A 13,948-nucleotide genomic window follows, 5' to 3' on the forward strand; every position below is an offset into this window, starting at 1 on the left:
TATACATTACGTGTGTTGCACTGTTAGAACTGGTGACTACCCTTTGGAGCGAGACTGAATATGTGTGGAGGCAAAAGAAAAACAGAAATCGTTGCCGGCGGTGACTTCCAGTTTTCTGGCCACCTCATAGCCTTCTCCGCTCTGCACTGTCCCCGCAACAGCCTTTTCCGTCCGATGAACAAGCACACGCACACTGTCTCAGGTGAGTCATTTTTTCGGTGTCAGTGGTGGTCGAGGTTGCGCAGGCGCGGATGGTTGCGCCTGTGGTGGCGTCGCTTGTGGGACTGCCGCAGCCTACGGTAGCGTCCCGGAGGCCGGCTGTGGACGGCCGCCTCGTCTCCAGCGTGGGCTCCGGCCGTGGAATTCGCCGTTCCTTCCTGGTTCTTCTCGCCCACGAGTTTCTGGTGCGTGGCATCGTCCGCTCGACCGCTGGTGGTCTTGGCTTCGAAATACAACGAGCCCTCGTCCAGTCCGGCCGCGACAGGAGGACCGGGACGTCCGGGCGTTCCAGGCTTGCCCGGACGTCCTGGGGTTCCAGGAACTCCTGGCGGACCACCGTCCATGGAAGGATGTCCGGGCTCACCCTTCTCGCCGGGCTTACCGGGCTCGCCCATTGAGCCCATCTCACCGGGGCCTCCTGGATTGCCGGGCATACCGTCAGCTCCTGCATGTGAAAGTGTGTATAAAATCGCTAGTTATACCTGCTCATGGCTGGAGCAACAAATGACTGAATTTTGGCGTTTAGTACATTAGGGCGGCCAAAAGACGTTAAAGGTAATAATGTATACTCTGAAGCAATATGCCCGCGGCCTGTGAGCTAAAAAAAAACTGTGTTGGAGGAGGGTAATGAAACAAATACTGCGGTGCAGAAAAAAACACACTGATCTCAGACTTATTTTACTTATTTTTAGTCCAATCCTAATAAAACTGTATTACCTTGCTCAGTTTTTCGAACTCATTTGAAATGTGAAATACTTTTTCCATACATTAGTTCCTGAGATATTTAATTTTAACTAGCCCTTGATTGGTACCTCGGCGCGAAAAACGCGGCTCAATAAAAAAATAATTTTAATCAATATGTATGATGAGTTGAGAGTGCGATAATCAAAGCCATTTTTCCATTTTACCCTCATTAGTAACTTTACAGCACTTGGAATAGCAATATCCAATGTGTGAATATCATGCATTGGTAAAATTTGCAAAATTATTAACTTTTGGACTGCGACTGAATAATTCAGCATCAATTATTGCATACACTGTGCCTTCAGGTTCCCTTAGCAGACAATATGACTTCTCTATATGTCCTAGATGTTGAGACATTTACATACTAAACAACTAGGTGTCCAAAATTTTCATGCTGTTAAATCGTCTGCTCCCGCACAAATACAGCCCACATAACGATCTGAATTTAATATTATGGTAACAATATTGATTTCCCGAAGGTAAAAATGGTAGAGTTGGAAAATAATAGCCGAAGATTCCAGAAATATGATTTTGAGAAAATAAGTTTTTGAGTCATTTTTTGGGCTCAAAGACTAGTGCCCATCCTTGATAAAAAAAATGTAAAGGAAGAAGAGCGTTGGAAGCGTCGTGTGGACTTCACGAAGGGTCACCAAGTCTTTCAGGTGGCTAAAATATTTCAAGCATGTGCACTTGAGAGAGAATATGTAGCTGCAGACATCAGTTTTACTATCTTACTCTAAAAAAGTTCTGATTAGTGCCGTAGTTTTTCTCATATTAACCGCTCCAGAAGTTGAAACAAAGTGATCGATTATGTTGGCGCATTGCTGTGCTTGGGGGTGAGGGGCGAAATCCCACGGAGAAAGAGCTCAAGAGATCAGAATACTATTTCTCTAGTGACATGCATTTTGAACAGGAATATCAGACAGCACAGATTAAGTTCAGAAAAATGGCTGCGGCAACTATGACCGTAGACGACCATTTACTGCGCATTGTAGCCAGTGTCTCAAACCTATTATGAGAGCAAAGAGGGCATTGTTTAGAAGTTGCCAAACCATTTTATGATTCTTTCCAGGGAAACTGAGTAATACAACAATTTATTTTTATTGGAAAGGTTGAAATTAAGAATGATGGGTGCATGCAGGTGGGGGAGTGTGAGCTTACGCAGGGAAATACGGTAAGGAGCTTAGCCTGCGGAAGCAAAGTTCCCCTAAGGTTGATAATGTGCCAGTAAGCATAAAAATACCATATTCACGTATATATGAGGTGCTTAAAAGGAATCAAGAGAAGCGCAGCGGTCTTTGTGAAGAAATCTGCCTCATAAGAGCAAATAAACGAATAGTGCCGGGTCACATGAATGGGAGAGAACGAAGTTGCTTCTACGACGAAAACGACCACTATTGCCTACTCCTGTTATTAGCTTTTATGCGCCAAATAAAAATGTAGGGCTCATGTCAATAGCGTGTTCCAATCTTCAAGACGCTGCGCATTACGAACGCTACAGGCCGTACAAACGCCAAGAGTCTATTTTTTGTTCTCGCAATACATTTAAAATCTCCACAATATAAGCTACACCGTATTTGCGGGGATATTTCGCAAAACAAAGATATAGTGTCAGATGTCAGCGATGCAGAAGGCATGCTGTAATTTATATAATTACCAGGAATTCGGTAGCAGCGCTTCTGGCTCCCTTTGCAGCCACCATGAGCCGCATAGCTTCGATCACTAAAAAGTAGCGCATTGACATCACCTGTGATGTAAGAAAATAAGAGAATGACCGAGTGGTTGGAGAAAAGAACCTGATAGGCCATTAGGCTTAGCGGCACCAGCTGTGCGGTGTCCCGAATGCCTGGTAATGGATTGCAAGAGATATCACCAGAAAAGCGAGCTAAAATTCACTCCCGAAATGACACCTCTGCAGGTGAAATCGTGAGTTTGAATTTTCCATTCCGTCCTTAGTGCATATCGACCTGAGAACAATACAATCGTGTTCGCACATTCTGAAATTAATCTAATGCGAAAATTTTATTTTTGCTCATCATTCTACACTACGTAACCGTTTTTGACACTTGCGAAATACAGAAGCCTGTAACGAAGAATGTTTCAAGCTCCAAAAGCTGACCCCGAACACATTTATTACCTCGATATTGAAGGGCTAACACGTCTGAAAATGAAGCACATATCTTTAAGGTCAAAGTGAGTCTACAAAGCATTTGCGGAATTCCTTGTCCCCTGTAAGAGGCAGCGACGGCATGAAATAGAGCGCGCAAAAGAGTGCACTGCTTTCCGATAAGAATAGCGGTGTAATAAGCGCAATGCAGCTCAGGTGTACAATACCTGCCATAATATATACGGAGGACACTTCGACGATCGATTTCTCGCCATGCCTTAAGTAACGACACAGTTCGGAAGCACTTTATACATAAGTTAGCATATGCCGGTGGTGCACTCGCGCCTGAAGCCAAAAAACGATCAAAAACCATCAGAAAATTTCAAGTGCCGAAACTGCGCCTAAAAATTTTGACCACACTTGTACGGCGTATATTTCCGCTCTAACTCAGCGTTAACTCTAATCATCGGACTGCCCTGTGGACTAAAAGTGGCTAACGATGGTACAGTCAGGGACAAAAGTCTCCGGACCACGTGTTCCGCTAACAAAGCTGATAGCTCTGCTATTAGTCGGCGGCTAGAGACCACACTTGTGGAGGTAAAAGTTAAATTTTTGTTCTTTCATCTCCACAAGTGCGGTCTCCAGCCGCTCTCGTAGAGTAGAGCTATAAGCTTCGTTTGAGAAACACGTGGTCCGGAGACTTTTGTCCCCGACTGAACATTTGTGTGCTCCATTTTATCTCTGTCGCTGTCTTGGGGCGAAATATCTGGAGCACCATTTAATGCACAGAAAAATGGCAGCGTTGGATTTGTCATAGCCGCCACGATGGCCAGAACAGCAAATTTAACGCGCTAAAGGTGAGGTTCGTGTACAGCGGAGAACCCGTCGGCGCCGGCGGCGTGCGAGAAAATGCGGATTGGTCAAAAATGTACTAACGTGACATGTGCAGCGGTGTATCTAAAGCGATTAGAACCTCACTTAAATTGTGAATATAATGTCGCAACAGGACTCAAACGTCATTACGACATGTAAGAATGCAATGTAAATTAACTGCACTGAAAAGAAAGTTGGGGGAGGTAGGAATTGAACCCGCGCCCCTTAGATCCCCAGTGAGACACGTCACCCCTAGGCCACGGAGGCACGTTCGTTCTTACTGGTTAAAGGGGGACCTTGTGTGTCTCGTCCCGTAACGTTCGTGTCTGCAAAGTGACATGCAAAAGAGACCCCAGGCCACTAAGGGGAGCCATTAAGGTAACCGCGTTATACCGCTATGACATGGGTTCGATCCTGGTCGCGGCGGTCAAATTTCTATGGAGACGAAATACCAGAGGCTCGTGTTCTGTGCGAAGTAAGTGCACGCTAAAGAACCCCATGTGGTCGATATTGTCTGGAGCCCTTCACTACGGAGTATCTCAGCCTGAGTCACTTTTTTTTTTTTTTTTTTTTTTTTACAGTCTTTAGGATGAGCCACAGGCCAAAAGCTAAAGAAAATAGCTTGAAAATGCCTGTGGCTCATCTAAGAGCCATTACAAAATAATAAAATAAACACATGCATACAACGGTGGCAGATCGGAAACGAGCACACTGTAGAAAGAATTTATAATATTTACGATTGAACTGATGGGTACACAGAGATGTAGTTTGAAACTAGAAAGAAACAATTAAAACTGAACAAATGCATTTGAAAGTTATACACTGCTGGGTTGATTACAAAGGGGAAAAGGACACCGATACATACACAAACTACAATATATGAAAAGAAGTTATGGAATATTATTTACAAAGTACACTTTTAAATCATGTGGTCGGAGGTTATACATGCTCAGCTGGTTAGATTCGTAGCTGTTTAGAACATTAGGTATAAGGAAGTTAAGTGCTTGTTTACCATAGTTAGTTCTAGCTCGTGGAAGTGTCCATTTTGCAGTTGATCGGGTTTGAACATACTTTTCTATGGGCTTTAACAATGCGATATTAAGCAAAAAATTACATATTGATGGTGAAGAAAATTTGAGATAGTATAATAGGCGGTACTCAAGAAAAACATTGACACGAATTACTTCATAGTTAGTAAACAATTCAGCCGTATGGGAAGTAAAACTGGCACCTGCGATAATCCTGATAGCTTTCTTTTGGAGAATTAGAATTTTCTGTAGATTTGTTTTGGATGTGGTAGCCCAAACTATGTGGCAATAGTTAATGTGTGATTGGAATAGGGCATGATAAATCATTCGTTTTATACAGGGAGGAAATTCAGTGCGGTACCGAGCAAGAAAACCAACGGAAGGAGCTAATTTCTTGCGAAGATGTGTTGCGTGTGCGGTCCAGCTCATACAGGCGTCAAAAATTACACCGAGTGATTTGAAGGTGTCCACGATTTCTATTTTATGATTCCCAAGTTGAAGATCATCGTTTAAGTTAATTTTGACGTTTTTAGGCCTGAAGAAAACAGCTTTAGATTTATTGGTATTAATAGACAACCCATTTTGAACGGACCACGCATGCAAAGTTTTAAGAACAGCATTACCGCGATTTAATAACTGATCTGTTGAGGAGCCCGTTAAGAAAATACTGGTGTCATCTGCGTACAGAATGAATTTAACGTTACTGTCAATGTTTACGAGATCATTTATGTATACGTTAAAGAGAAAAGGACCTAAAAGGCTGCCCTGAGGCACTCCACAGTTTATAGCCTGAAGAGTGGATCCATGTCCGACGCTACACCCAATAAACCATAAACCTGAAGGCGGAGCTTAAGTGTCATGCCGTATATTTTCTGAACACCAGCTCACCATCTTTCCCAGGTGCCCCTGGCTTTCCAGGCGTTCCCCCGGATTTTTCAGAGGCACTGCGTCGTTCGTGCCCACTCGACGGCTCCTCTCCCGGAAGTCCTGGCTCGCCCGGAAGTCCCGGCTCACCCGGAAGGCCCGGTAGACCCGGGCGACCCTCTTTTCCAGCTTTCGTTTCGAGGTGACGTTTCTCCGGTTCTCCACCAGGCGATCCAGGGTCAGCCTGCTGCCCAGGCTGTCCGGGTTGTCCCGGTTGGCCCGGACCGCCTGCCGCACCAGGTGCGCCCGCCTCACCCGGCTTTCCACCACCTTCACCGAGGTGTAGACCTTGACCGGGAGCCTGAGTCACCAAAAAAGTCACAACGACGCCTGGCTGTCCCGGCTGTCCTGGTTGACCCGGTTGACCCGGCTGTCCCGGAGCTCCTGGCGCCCCTTCCGCACCAGGTGCGCCCGGCTGCCCTCCTGTCTTCTCGCCCAGAGCCCTACGCTCGGGGTTCTGGGATTCGGAGCCTCCAGGTTCACCCGGCAGTCCAGGTTGACCAGCCTGCCCCGGTGCTCCTGGGTTTTGAGAAAGCAAGACGGGGCGGAATTTTTTCGGAGTTAAATGCCCAAATGAAATAAGTGTTACTGGATGTTGATGGCGTGATGGTAGCATTGTTGGTCGGCGTTGCTTGTAGTCAGTGTTACGAAAATAAATATAGGCACAAAAACAACACACTCGAAAAAATAGGAGGAAAAAATCTTAGCGGAGAGTAGGCTCTTTAAAATAAATAAAGGGGAACAGCAATGCCTGGCGGTCTCTCAAGAGAATTTTATTGGACCCCATGGTTACACGATAAGGGACCACAGTCCCTGAAAAAATACAAGAGTACAGTTCGCGACTAGTGTCGCTCGATTACGGAAAAGCGATCACTCAAGACACGACGGCGACTGCTGTCGCCCTGCAAACAAAAGTCATTCACTGCACGTAATAATGTCCACAGTGTCCATAATGTCCGGATGCCGCACTAAGACCATCAGAACGGCACTTTCCATACCTATTGATGTTGTATGCTGCAGTTCTCTTTGACGCGCTTTGGAAAGGGCAACGAATCAAGTTACAGGGACCCAATTCTAAATGTTGAGACGGTGGCTAAAATGAGGCGAGAGGATGCGCACAATTGTAGCGCGGTCACCAACTTGCAGTGCGCAGTGCTGCTAATTGAGCAGCATTGTTGAAACGGGTAACCTCGCGGAAATTAGCTTTGCACATGTCCGCAGCTTGAGCGTGTGATGGTAAAGCTTCTTTCGAACGTTCTTCTTTCGAAGGGTTGCCTCGTGCCACGTAAGGGGAGGCAGTGTTTGCCCCCTCTGCATTGCCTGGCAATAAATGTTTCCACCACCACCACCCACCTTTTGACGGGGGTCGACCGATATATGCGAGACAGTTACTGCATAATTTCCTATCATCAAATACAATTTTATTTTCTTCATTAGGAACCTCTTACTCTTCCTTCTTTCACTCCGACTTCCTCCCTTCTTGTACGGTGCGGTTCAGGTGTCCACCGAGATGACAGAATTATTGCACCATTTCCTTTCCTCAAAAAGCGTTGCGTTCAAAGGGCAAAGCATCGCGCGGAACGGGTGGTGGGGTTCCGTGGACTCCCTAGCAGCGCTACAACACGCTGTTGCGTTCCACTCCCTAAGGCGAAGCTTAAGCGTCATTAATGAACAGTTAATTAGCACTTAGTCATTAATCAGTAATTAGTCATTATTTAGTAATCTGTCATTACTTAGTAATTAGTACTTAGTTATGTGTAACGTCACCCAGGGGTGATGTCACCAGTGCCACAGAGGCAGTCAAAGTGGTGCGGAAAATGCTTTCGCCTGTACGCACTTTCGACAATGTGCACCCTGAATTTTAAACCATGTTTATGGCTCACCTGGAAGTCCCGGTGCCCCCGGCTGACCCTGCTGTGGTCCCTGGCCCTTGCTTCCGCTTGAGGCTGACCTCTCCAGTCCCAGTTGGTCGTTATCGACAAGCCTTCCCGCCACAGCCGGCAACCCGGGAATGTTCGCCTCACCTGCATGGCCACCATACCGTTATTTTGACTGGAACTACGGATGTTCGGCCAGTCAACCTCCTTGACCTCAACCATGAAGCGGTGAAAGAAATTGTGGAAATGGCCGAAGAGCGCCAGTTATTTCCTGCGAATTCTTTATGCCGATTAGAAAGCTGTTGCTGTGTGGCCGCTTATAGAAGGCACGCTGAGCGTTGACGAAATGGTGCGCCGTGGGGACGCCGTAGCGGAAGGCTAAATATTGATTTAGACCTCCTGAAGTTGTTTAACAGGATCGGACATCGCAGTGTGCATAGACATATGCGCATCTCGCCGTCATAGAAATGCGACTGTCATGGGCAGGGCCGAACCCGCGACCTTTAGATCCGCAGCCGAATGTCGAAATTATTGAGCTGCCGCCGGGTTGAACGGAATCGGCCTAGCAATAGCCTGTGCCATCTGAACCATCATATGTTTTGGGGTATGCCAAAGACCATATCGATGGTATAGTTAGGACGGCTCCTTCAGATTTTCATTCGCGGCAAGATACAAATGCATGCATTTTTTTCGAACTGTTAACCTTGGTTTGGCACCAGAGACGTTTTTGCTGCTAAGAAATTAGGAGCTTGAAATGATATTTTCACCCGCCACGAGATTAAAACTCGCGACGATAATTACATCGAAACATTAGAAACTCCTACATTTCTGACCGGAAGTGGTTAGCTCTGTGGCTGGCCTCAGAGATCCGCATCAAAAACATATGACATCACTGCATTTGACATCACTTCATGGTGGAGGCAACACTATTTTAATTTTTTTGATCTTATCTAGTTATTAAGAGCTGCGTTTACAGTGAGAGCAGCCTCTTTGTCAACAGAACGTGATATTAAATCGATATAAGCCCGCTTGAGTTAGTCCTTCGTTACTCTTGATGATGTCCCATCTGCAATCAGTTGAACAACACGAGGATAGAAATGTCCGATTTCGTATGCCCTCCCAATGGAGCTAATAATAGGTCCAGTACAGGAACTGCGCTGGACTCCCTCTATCCCTAAATAAGAAATTACTCTCGAGGCCGTATGAATTCGGTGGTCGATTCGATCACATGGGTAAAGGATAATATGTTCGTATTGACCGGATAAATTGTTGAACAGGTCGCTGACCGGGATTGCAATTATCGGCCGCATATGAGCAACGGGGAATCGGCGACTTTTGTTGCACTCATTTCATAATGCCATAGATCCGTATTGTGCACACTACGGAAGAGCTAAAGAAGAAAGGCTGCAGTCTGAGAACAAGGAAAGCACAGGGCAAACAGTCTATTTCTTATGGAGAGGTTTGTAAGTTACAGAGGGAAATTATGCATGTAAATATTTTGGGAGCAAGATAATTTTGAATCTGAAGAAGTCAAAACCGCGGGTAATAGAAGATAATTTTGAATAGGAGCTCAGGAAACTCAATTAGAGTGGTGGCTGTCCGGTGTTCTATGTTCTAAGCTATTTATTTTTTTTACCCCAACCTTGGGAGTATTGAGTAGCGCTCCAACCAAGCTTACTGGTGGACGTGATTCATACTTTTTGCCGCAAGCGTCACAACTGTGGCCATCGAAAGTTACACCTTAAGTGATGACCTTACGGACCTCACACCTCCCTGATTTCTGTCTGCTCATCGAACTCAGCTGCAAAATGAAATTAGCAGAATGGCTGCCCGGAACTTGCGTACGTTGCACCTGACTTACTACTGCGATTGTACCACGTAAGTAAAGGGTTGGGCAAGCGCAAAACCTGCTCTCACAGAAAAACTTCTTGCTGGACTCCTGGAAGTGTTTATTCGCTTGCTCAGTGCCCGCTGGGTACCTATTACGGGCATTCAGTACATTTCATTCATTCATTCTTTCTAAGAATGATATGTCCTGTATTCAATGCTTGCGAGGCATGCAGAAATCGACTAGCAGAAGGCTAGTGAAGAAATTCTCAAAGTTGTCTGTTTTCTGTATGCTACTTTTAACAGTTGTTAAAAAAATCAAGCAAGAAAGAATTGCAATACGAAACGGCGCAAAGCTGCAGATGAAATACTTTCATTCTTTGCCAATGGGAACGGTAGTGCCGGCGACACTGTTTTTGCCGGCAACAGTGTTGACGTATTTAAAAGCGAGCATAAAGGTCCAAGGCTAGGTCGATCAATAAAGAACCTTGTTTTGTCGAAGGGCTTTGGGACTAAGTGGCTTAGTGCTTTCCAAGAGGCATCATCTTTCCACTGCATCTTAGATAACAGCGGTTTATTTTTCGAGGTTTTGTTTAATAACGGCTTTCCCAAAAGAAAAGCGCCAATGACTCATGGACAGAGGCTTAATCCTTTTGTTCCAAAGAAAGAAAATTCCTGAGAAAAGTTATGACTTTCGCGCGTTCGATTGCTACTGACTACCGGATTGCTGAAATAAGGAAAATAAGGATATTGTTTTAGAAATTTATATTTACTCCAAAACTGAAATGAGGCCATTACACTGATTTCATGCAGCCCGGGACCAACATTACTGCGCACACAAACTCAGGAGTACACGACGCATTAGTAGCAATAACAATTGATCAGTTGGCTTTTATTGAACGGGTAAAATTTAGGTTGTTCTGCCGCCAGGTTTGCTCATGCAATGTTATCTTTCAGGTGAGTTAGCGCATACATTGCATGGGACACCTTCGCTAAATAGGGTGGGCTACAAGCTTCACAAAGAGGATTTGATATCGTGCTGCTAACTTAAACGCACCTATTATAATGTATACTGTCGGTATAGCACGTGATGTACTGGCTATTACCGATATAAAGAACACAGCCCATGGATGGCTAAAACGAGAAGTACGCCTTGAAAGAAGCAGGTATACGAGTATAGTAAATTAAAATGGCAAAATGCAACTACAAACATTTACAATATCCAGACAACTTCAACCTTATCTGCAGTTTACATTCCGCAAATCAATGCGCTCCTGGGTCCTTGACTGATTAATTACCTGATTTTGCATCGTTCCTGTCGACGGGATCGACAAGTCGGAAGCGGCTGCGTCGGTGCTTCCTTCCGCCTAGGATGTAGCTGTTGGACATCTCTTCGACGAACACGCTGCCCGGTCTGCGGTCGATGTCTCTGAATCCCGTAGGCGTATCGGAGTCAATGATATCGCGAAGCTGGAAGTCCATTCTCTGCCTTTCCGGGTACCCGTAGTCGCGTCGACGGTATCGCCGGTACTGACCTGGAGACGAAAGAGATGTCGCCAGTTAGAACTTGGCCATGAATGTTATCCACTCATGCCTTCCAAGCCAGCCTTACTACTAGAGACAACGACGTTAACAGGCTAGCTGCACTGCTCTCGTTTTACGCCGAGAGCTATTTTACAAAGCCCCCCCCCCCCCCCCCCCCCCCCCCCCCCCGAGGCGAGCTTTCATGCAATCCCACGACACAGCTGGGGCGAGGCCAGAACCAGCGCTCGGTCTAAGATCAGATAAAACTATGTAGTGTATGGTGGCGGCGAAACTTGTAGTGACACCAAAATTTTGGAGCAGCCTGACGCAGTAGCCACCGCGAGGCCCAAGATAAGAAAAAGGAGAAAGTGGGACTAAGAGTTAACGCGACGCGAGAACCCGCGCATGGCTTAGGTTAGAGCTAATGGTTGTTAAGCCGTGTGTATGCGCCAGCTGTGGTTCTGCTAGAGCTGTGGCTAATAAAGAAGCTCTCGTAAGTCGGCGCATTGAACCGCGTGAAAGTCGTCGTTGCCGCAGAGAATCCCCTCCCGTGCTCGATAACAAGAATGAAAAGGAAGAAGTTTCGCAGTATTGCCTGTCTTTACTGTGCATGTTTAACACAACACAGCGTGTCTGTGTTTACTGCAGCAGTTCTGCTCTGTGTAAGCAATATATGTAAAGCGGCACTGAATAGCACGCAGTGCAGCGGCTCGCACTGAGACTTATGCGCTAAGAAGAAACGCATAACATTATTTGGTTTTTGTTTCTGGCAGTTGCGCATAAACTTGATTTTATTCTTCGTAATCTCCGACGAACGCACGAGAAAAGCGTGAAGAGTTAAACCGTCACCACTAACGAGTATTTCTGAGCCGGAGTCAGGCATGTGCAGCCCTCGTGCGGTTCCAAACCAGAAAATGAGAGGGCGCTTTTTGCAGCTCTTACAGTCTTGATGCTTCAGGAGGTAGGGGGGGGGGGGGCGTGAATGGCTCATTACATGGCTCAAAAGTGAACCGCTGTTCCTTAAAGCGCCATTGACACTAGCTTTTTCCATGTGTGATCTCTTCTTTTAAATGATGCGTTAGAGATTAGAATGCATGGATCACCCGGTGGTATTTTCTTACGAGGGCTAAAGAATTTATAATTGAAGTTCTTGTTGATGCTGTTTCGGTTTCACCAACCGAACAGTGGCTCTAACGTGTAAGCTGTGTTTAGGTTACGTGAGTTATGAAGAAAACTGCTGTATGATCATTGATACGCAGTTTTAATTTACTGCAACACTTAAACCAGTCTGCTTCAAAAGCTGGGATGACAACAAACGACGTGGAAGTGGTTATAAAGCTGTGAGTACAGTTATACGTATAAGAAACTTACAGTCACACTTCTGAACGGAAATGAAACGTTGAATGCATTTCGGATTCAAACATTTCAGAAGCAGCTCAAAACTCAGTACTCAAAGAAGATAAGTGAAACAAACGCTAAGAACTGAAATAAGAAACCTGGTCTATCCCTCTTCAAAACGATTGCTTTTAGGAAAGACACAGGTTGTTTTTCAACCCTGATAAGCTCTAACATATATGGGCGCATTAAAAAGCACGTTCGGACTGGAAGCCGGGAGGAACCGTTTCGATCAGGCAGCGTTTCACACTGGCCAGTATGTAAAATTTAAGAAGGGCGATGCATAGGAGGTACACTATAGGGTCCGGTTTGCCCAATAAACAGGCCGATGTCGTAACAATAGACTTTGCGAGCCCAACTGCCTGAAAGGTGCGCCTTCTGACTAGTTACATGGCCGTGAGCTCAAGTGTGCGCGACTTCTAAGTGGGGCTGTCACGCCTTTATGCAAAAGCAAACAGGTAACGAGAGAGTTGGCAGAAGTATTCTGCAACAGAAAGAGGGGTTAAGTGGGTCAACCAGGCGTGATTAGAGCTCCTAAATGGGATTGCTCTTCTTAATTGCGCGTGGGTTTTCTCGCGACGTGTTTGATTGTAGATGGCAGCACGTGTATGCCCATGTAAGAGTGCTTTTTCACAAATACATGCGAGTAATGTGGTTTCACTCCATCTAGCCGGTTCTTTTTTGAGCTGTGTGTAGCTTCTGAGCTACTTCACCAGAAACTCACCCACGTCGCTATTTTAGTGCAGCTTAAATTACGCGTGACACTGGTTTGTGAACGAACGGAACGACCAGCAGTATGGCCACCTCTGTGGAAGAACAAAATCAAAATACAACGAACTGCACTCGAATGCCACCAGGATTCTTCTCTACGTGCGAAAAACTGTTCGCTTTTTTCGAAACCTGAGCATAACATAAACGCTGGTTCTGAAGCTAGTTTGTTGTATTTAAGAAATACGCCAAAATGTTAGAGTACTGTTTCTGGAGAGCTGTGCAGGTGTAAAAAGGGTAAAACTCACCGCTAGCGAACGCCAGTGACGTCGCCAGTAGGAAAGCTGCTAGCGCCAGCCGTCCCATTGGTAGCGCTCCGGATCTGGAACCTGCCGTAGTGTGAACGAAAAAAAAAACATTCCATTAACCTGAAAGTGCTACCTCATAATGCTAACACAAATAGCGGGGCATGACGCGTTCGTTTTTAGTGTTCCATTATTAAAAAGCGAAGACTTTACAGCGACATAGAGACTTCGTTCGTGAACTGCATGCATCGAGAGGTTGGGTATTTTTCCATTTCTGGTATTGTGAGTGAGTTTAATGGCGCATAAGAAAGCAAGGCTATCATGCGCCAAACGCAAAGTTCGATGTGTTAATTTTGTGGAACTGAATGAAAACAGTTTATCGTCACTTGTTCGCTAGCTTTGATTTTGTAACGAACA

At 45.6% G+C, this 13,948-nt stretch overlaps 1 pseudogene; it reads right to left on the reverse strand.

Moving 5' to 3' along the window:
- Nucleotides 1-221: 221 nt before the first annotated feature.
- LOC149331269 (uncharacterized) lies at nt 222-13,592 on the reverse strand (annotated as a pseudogene).
- Between the last annotated feature and the right edge of the window lie 356 nt (nt 13,593-13,948).

This window comes from Amblyomma mixtum, chromosome 8, assembly GCF_055824585.1.
Source record: "Amblyomma mixtum isolate Tamu chromosome 8, ASM5582458v1, whole genome shotgun sequence".
NCBI classification, from domain to species: Eukaryota; Metazoa; Arthropoda; class Arachnida; order Ixodida; family Ixodidae; genus Amblyomma; species Amblyomma mixtum.